Source organism: Cajanus cajan, chromosome 1 (assembly GCF_000230855.2).
Source record: "Cajanus cajan strain Asha chromosome 1, NIPB_CcT2T_4, whole genome shotgun sequence".
Taxonomy (NCBI): Eukaryota; Viridiplantae; Streptophyta; class Magnoliopsida; order Fabales; family Fabaceae; genus Cajanus; species Cajanus cajan.
Genome location: NC_138517.1, coordinates 31,510,229 through 31,518,207, shown reverse-complemented (window position 1 = coordinate 31,518,207; position 7,979 = coordinate 31,510,229). Strand labels below are relative to the sequence as shown.

General features: G+C 31.7%; 1 long non-coding RNA gene across 1 annotated transcript; it reads right to left on the bottom strand.

Moving 5' to 3' along the window:
• Positions 1 to 284: 284 nt before the first annotated feature.
• Positions 285 to 5,276, bottom strand: LOC145949369 (uncharacterized). Its single transcript, XR_014427564.1, has 2 exons — positions 2,045 to 5,276; positions 285 to 499 (listed from the first exon to the last, which is right to left on the bottom strand). It is a non-coding gene; the product is annotated as an uncharacterized LOC145949369 (long non-coding RNA).
• Positions 5,277 to 7,979: the final 2,703 nt, after the last annotated feature.

Genomic DNA, 7,979 nt, shown 5'->3' with positions numbered 1-7,979 from the left:
CTTTATACATGTATGACTCAACTTGACCTCATATGGATTCCACAAAAAACCTCGAGGAGACAACTTAAATAACTACCCATTCAGAAGCCAATTTACTTAATAAAACAACTTTATTCTCATCTAGTTTTAACGTATCTCAACTAAGACATATATCTTCATCACATGCCTAAAACTTTATAACTTAATCAACTATAAACAAGATACAACTTTATTAACTATCAACATACAACTTAAAACAACATACATCGGTTAAGAAAAATAAACTTTAAAATTTGGTAAAAGGGTTCACATAAACTTCAAAAATCGTTCTTTAATAACCTTAAATATTAAAGAATTAGAAAATGAAACACAAAAGTTTACAAATTATTTTCAAAATGATATTTACAATTCCAAATCCATATAAAAATTCTTTCCTAAAAGTCCTCTTCCCCGATGTCACAATATCAGAGCATAACCCTTTCCCTTTAGAACTCAACACTATGAGTGCCTTCATCTTCACCTAAAAGAAAACCACATAAAAACAGGACGGTGAGAGATAGATAACATCATATATGAACATAGAGCTACCCAATTCCCACCCCACACCGTGCACCAAAATATCATCATTAAATATAAACAACAAATATATCTCATATAATTACCAAACATCATTTTTTTTTCAATCATACAAGCTTTCATACACATGCTCACTATATGCTCATACACATCTCCTCTCCTAAGAGTCTCAACTTGGCACTCCGCACAATGGGCGTACCTCGTCAATTCCCTTAGTTGTTGCCAATGCGGGCATACCGTTCTCACACCCTCCCAGGGCCGGTATGTTGCACGGTTAAACACCCAGCGGCCCGTGCAAAGGCAATCCACCCACCGTTAAACCCTCTGTGGCCAGTGAGCTGCGCAGTTAAACACCCAACGGCCCACGCATGGAATGCCTCCCGTCATGGTCCCCCCTGTCTGAATCCCTCTCTGGGCCCAGGGTCCAATGCAATATAGCCACGTCTGGCTTCTCAAGCACCACATGCAACTCATAAGTCTCATGCAACTCATGCATCCCACGTAACTCATAATTAATGCATCTCCATTATATAACATCATCACATGTCAATAACAATCCATGCAACATCATCCTCACATGCTAGGTACCTATCATTAAGTTATCAACATCATAGATCACAAATTTCACATAATTCTTCACACACATCACAATATCTATGACATTCAGTTAATAATTTAACCATAACTCGAGATATACATATCCTTTCTAAGTGATCCCAACTCCATTAGAATCCTAACATCAATATCTACAACTTTCATGAAGAACACAAATCCTAATAAAGTCGTTTAGGTTACCATTCAGGGCTCACAAAAATTGATGTTGTGGTTCGCACACAGATTGGAAGGCTCAAATTGCAACTCACATAACTTGATCAAATATTAATATTTTTACACGATTCTTGTGTCTAAATGGTAACCCCAGATGTCTAGTTTCTAAAAAAACAAACGGCACTCAATTTGGATAACTACACAGAAAGATATCGCAAAATTACAAACGTATGTCGGGGTCCCAACGCCCGACGCCCAAAACTGGCGCTGAGCGCCCAAATCTCTGCCCAGACTCCCCTCTATGAAATTAAACCTGCGTTTTATGAGTTTCAACAAGGTTTTTACCAATTTTCACTACTTCTACACCCCGTTGGTTCAGTTTAACTCCATTTATATTCTTCATACGTTCCAAATCAATCCATACACATCTCAAGCCTCAAAAATTGGTTTCCATTGGTTTTACAAAAAAAAAATCTAAACTCTTCTTAACACATAAAATTCAAGTCATCAAATTTAAGGATAAAGAATTAACAAGAAAGCCCCAATGGAATTCAAAGACAATTCAAGAAATAAGTTCTTCCAAATGAATTAAGAATTTAGAACATCGATTGCACAGATAATCGTTCAGAATTTTAAATAGAGTTCCTAGAGGGGCTTAGGGATTGCCCTCACTACCCGAACACCCCTATATTCACATATGAAGAAACCCATCCCCCCGTACCTTAAGGATGATGAACGAAGGCCAACAGAAGAACGACGGAGCAATCTGAACACTTTACGCCTTCCTTCAAGAATTTTCTCCTCTTTTTTTCCCTAACCCTTCAGAACGCAAATGAGGCAGATAGGGTTAACACCTCCTGACTCCTTTCTTAAAATTAATCCATTGGACTGGGTCAACCCAACCCATTTTCCTTCTCTTCTAACCCACTTCTAATTTTCCTCAAAATAATTAAATAAAATAAATACATGTATATTATAAAATATTTTTTATCTATAATAATAATATATTTCTAACCCTAAATATAATAATATAATTTCAATAACAAAATATCATATAAAATCAACCTTCTCTTAAAACATATAAATATTTATTTAAAAATGCTAATAAAAATACTTATTTAATACGTACAAAATAATTGTCCAAAATAATAATTATTTAAAACGTACAAAATAATATTCCTCTATAATTATTAAAATAATTATGACCAAACAGGGACATCTAAAGGTTACAAAAGTCCTAAAAGGCTTATGATGTTCTGTCTTAGACTTATATTATACTAAACATGAGTACACAAACTTCCTATCCTCCTCTCTTCACCTTAGGCCACCACGCTTCCGCTGCGCCACTCTGATACATGTTAATAGCTCCTAAGTGGATGCTAAAAGTACTCTTTTGTCCTTCCTCTAAGATCATCTCTTAATTCAGGATTACTAGGCACCCAAATTTTGTTCTTGCACCTCAAAACAACATCGATTCCTACTCAGAAAAGGTTACCTATATTCCTATCAATCTTCTTCACTTGGTTCACTAAGAAAGGATCTGACTCTTGGGCTTTTTCTAATCTCATCCATTAATTCACTAGTCACTTTCGACATACTCAATTCAATGCTTCTAAGGGTAAGCTCACACATCAAGCTTAAGTCTGTAAACTCTTCAATCAAATCCAACCTTAAATCATCAAAGACGATAGATGAAAGATCATCCTACTCAAGGTATCTGCCATAATATTAGCTTTTCTTCTATGACCCTCTCTAAAGATCAACCACCTAAGCATAAGTGCACTAGGTACACATACTAGATCTCAAAGTCTTACCACTTCATCTATACCCGAGATAAACACTTATCCATTATCTTGTCCTATAGCCTCATATCTTATCACCAAAATGAATCAACAAATTATGTTCCTCCAATTTTCCTATAACAATCGACTAGTTATTCAAGTTATACCTAGTTTCACACTACTAAGGATAACCTCATAAGTCAAGCTTAAATCCCTAATTTGAACTAAAAGATCCATCTCTCTAATCATAAGGAAAAGCAAATATAAAGGTTTCCTACTCAAAGCATCGATCACCACATTGGCTTTACCTAGATAACAACTAAGATTAAAATCCTAGTCCTTAAGAAATTCCAACTATCTCCTTTGGTCAAAAGATATTTAAGGCTCTAATGATCACTAAATACCTCAAGCTTAGAATCATATAGGTAGTGTCTCCAAATCTTAGTATAAATATTACAACCGCTAACTTAAAGTCATGGGTAAGGTAATTCCTCTCGTGATTTCTCAATTTCCTAGAAGCATAAGCTACTACCATTCCTTCTTGCATCAACACTCCGCCCAAACCTATCTTAGAAGCACTACTATATACCATAAAAGGCTTACTAAAATCCAGTAATATTAACACTAGTCAATCTTTCCTTAAGAGTTTGGAAACTACTCTCACACTCACTATCCCACATAAAGGCAACTCCTCTTTCTCGTCAATCTAGTCTAAGGTAATGTTATTTTAAGAATTTTCTCAATAACTCTCCTATAATAATAAGCTTATCTAAAAAGACACTTAACCTCACTAATTGAGTTAGGTATCACCCACTGAAATACAACTTCTACCTTAGATAGATCTACATTATACCCCCACTAAAATTACAGGACCTAGAAAACTCTTCTTATACAACCAAAATTCATACTTAGATAACTTAGCCTAAAGCTATCTTGGATAAATCCTCACTCTCAATTCCAATTTGATGATAGCACACGTTAAGGTCAACCTTACTAAACACCCGCTAATTGATCCATAAGGTCATCTATCCTCATATCAACATACATGCATATCAAATCATATTAGAATATCTACTTCAAACAATCGATATATATCATTCCTAAGCATGTACGAATCAATCACCATTTACTCCATATAGTATGTACATGAACCAACTTTACCACATAACATCATACAATCTTAAACAACCTCTCAATCCACCTAACATCTTAGAATCATGAAAAAAATCAATTTTTATCCTTGCATTGTCTAACGATTCAAAAATATCATGACACCATACATATCCCTTCAACAATGATCAAAGAAAATGATACCTAGAGAGTTATACTCATCCAAATGATCTCAAACCTATCTCAAAAGAAGGATAAGAGAATAAGTTAAAACTCTTATGAAGACATAAAATTCTAAAAGATCATCTTCTTAGCTAAAAATTTCAAAAACCGCAGCAGATATATTCGGCGCTTACAACTAGACCTTTGATCACCAAAGTAGCTATAACTGGAGTTCTAGACCTCTGTTTTACCTGATTCCAATTCCATTGGAAAGATAACGTCTAAGGCTACAACTTTTATGAAGATCATAAAATCTAAATCTGTCAATATGGTAGTCATAATGGCACAACAAAACTGCAGCGAAAATATCCTCTACACCAAACAACAATAGTATATCAATATATTTAAGGCCACAAAAATACATCAACCCTTCCAAACTCACACCTCAACTTCATATTCAAGCTTCCCACTACAATCCTAAACCAAACAACACACATATTTAGCACAACAGACTTAGAAAATAAAACTCACATGCTACCTAAACCATAAACGGTAAACATGCCAACACCAACACTCAAGGGAATTACCAACATTTCAATCTCTCATCAAGGATACCAAAACTCCAATTCTCATATACAACCTCCTTGGATTCAATTGCTACAACTATAGATTCTAGAAACTCCATTAACCGTAAACTCTCGACAAATCAATGTCTCACCCAAATCTAAGGTCCCAATAATTTCTAGTTGATTAGCAAGGCTTCGTCCACTACTACTGGCACATATGCTCGCAATACGAGCGATACCACTCAACCACTACTTCTTACGTAAGAAAGAAGTATCAAAACAAATAAGCAATCATGAATAGCCTCAACTAAGCTATATCATGTCTTTCAGCCAAATTCTGAGAAAACAATATAAGTGTAAGCACAACACTAACAACACAAGGGAAACATCATCATCATCATTATCCTCATCATAAAGCAAAACATATTCCATCATTCATCTACCAAACAAGCATAGTAGACTCATAACTCACGGCCAATTGGATCGACCTGCTCTGATGCCACTAAATGTGACACCCTTACTACCCCAACACATACATCATAATAATAATAATAATAATAACCTTTTTGAAAATTGGGGTGTTACATCTTACAACTTAATTAACATTCAATCAATTGTCAACATTAAACATCAATATACATTAGCCCATAGCAATGCATATTGAGTTACCATCATTCAACATTCATCACATAATTAAGTCATCATTCTTCAATTATTAAACAAATTAAGACATCACATTTCATCAGTTACCAACGCTTGGTTCCATTTTTATACGCCTGATACTATTGAGACAAGGAGCTTTCTAATTCACTCACATCTAGTGTCAATCCACTTCTACCTGATGTGGATGAGGCAAAGAGCTTCTTAGTCTCTCATGCCTAGCGTGGAAAAATTCATGTCTTGCCTTACTCAAATTCTACTCACTTCAAGAAATTTCGAAATCACAGACGACCAAAATTCGTGGGTAATCCAAAAAATTCGTGGATAACACTTCATTTTCGATGGATTACAAACGGACAATAATCTGTCAGTAAATTGTTCATTTGAAACATTTACCAACGGATTATAATCTATGAGTAACTTTTCGACGGAATTACCCATGGATTTTATCCGTGGGTAATTACCCACGGATAAAATCTGTGAGTATTGTTGATAATATTTTTAAAAAATCATTTTGAAATTATATTAAATAACACCCTTATTTAGTGCAACATCCCTCATATCTGACCTTTCAGCAGCTCCACTCCACGACACTTCACGCAACTCATTGTTGGTCAGAATCGTACACTTGCACATTTTTTAAAAAAACTTTCCATTAGGTCACCCATCCCTAAATTACTCCATGTTAAGCACGTTTAACTGTGAAATTCTTAAGAAGTAAGCTACCAAAGAGTAAATGTATCTCATTGGTATAAATAGTACAAATTAATTCCTTTAAGTCATCCTCAACTATACAATCTCATACTTGTACAATCTTTGATCCCTCTCATCCCAGTATATTTCACAAATTACAATATAATATAATATTATAATTTTTATATAAATTAAAAAATACTAATATTTTAGTCTGTGTATTTAACAAGTTACATTTTTATTATATATAATTAAAATTTATAATAAATTATATATAAAAATAAATATTATAGCTAAATCTATAAATCATATTTAAAACTTGTATAAATATATATATATTAAATTAAAATTAGTAACTAACCAAAGATTATCTAATTTAGCTTTTATTTATCATTATTATTTATAAATTAATTTTATTATTTTTAACATAAATTATTAATAAAAAATTATTACTCACGAATATATCCGTTGGCAATTACCCATAGATACATCCATGGATAATTCCATAGGTAATTATCTAATTTAATTTTTATTTATTATAATTACTTATAAATTAATTTTATTATTTTAACATAAATTATAAATAAAAAGTAATTACTCACGGATTTATCCGTCGGTAATTACCCACGAATACATCTGTGGTTAATTATCTAATTTAATTTTTATTTATCATAATTACTTATGAATTAATTTTATTATTTTTAAAATAAATTATTAATAAAAAAAATAATTACCTACGGATACATCCATCGGTAATTTTGTGGGTATTGTTGATAATATTTTTAAAAAAATCATTTTAAAATTATATTAAATAATAATATTGTTTTATTAAAAATAATATACTTCAAAATTGGTAAAATTATTATAAATGTTAAGAAATTATCTTTTAATTTTAGACTATCATGCATCAATATCATTTCACTAATTATATATTTCTCAATTTAAATAAAATTAACTATATAATATTAAAATATATTGATAGTAAATTATTATTTTATAATATCAGTTAATTATAAATTATATATATATAATAGTTGGTATGGTAAATTAATTAGCATGAGAAAATTAGTTAAGTATTTATGAATTTAATTTGTTAATTTTTTATCATTAAATTTTTTTAAGTTATCGACGAATTATTTTGCATTTTCTACGAACAACGTTTTAGACAAATAATCCGTGAGAAATATCTATCTGAAACATCATAATTTTCCCACGAAAAAAATTTGTGGGTAACATCCATCTGAAATTTCAGACGGAATAAATATATAAATAATATCCATTGGAATCCAGACAGACACATATCCGTCGGAAAAATTTGTCAATAATGTCATTTTTCAGACGAATATTTATCCGTAGAAAAAAATTCGTCATTAATAAATGTTTTTTTTTTGTAGTGACTCAATCTACCTAAAACTCAGAAAAAAGCCCACATACAACATATAATACAACATCTAAGCATCATTAACAACTCAAATTCTACTTAATACATATGCAACTATCATATTTCAAGATTCATCAAATTCTCTTCAAATTAATACCACGAAAGAACCAAAAACTCATTTACAATTCACTAACTTTTAACTCAAAAAATGATCGCATGACAATTTTTTTATAGTATATATAAACTTAATTTGATCTATTTGTTATGGAAATGAGGAAAGATAAATATAAAATATTTGTTAGG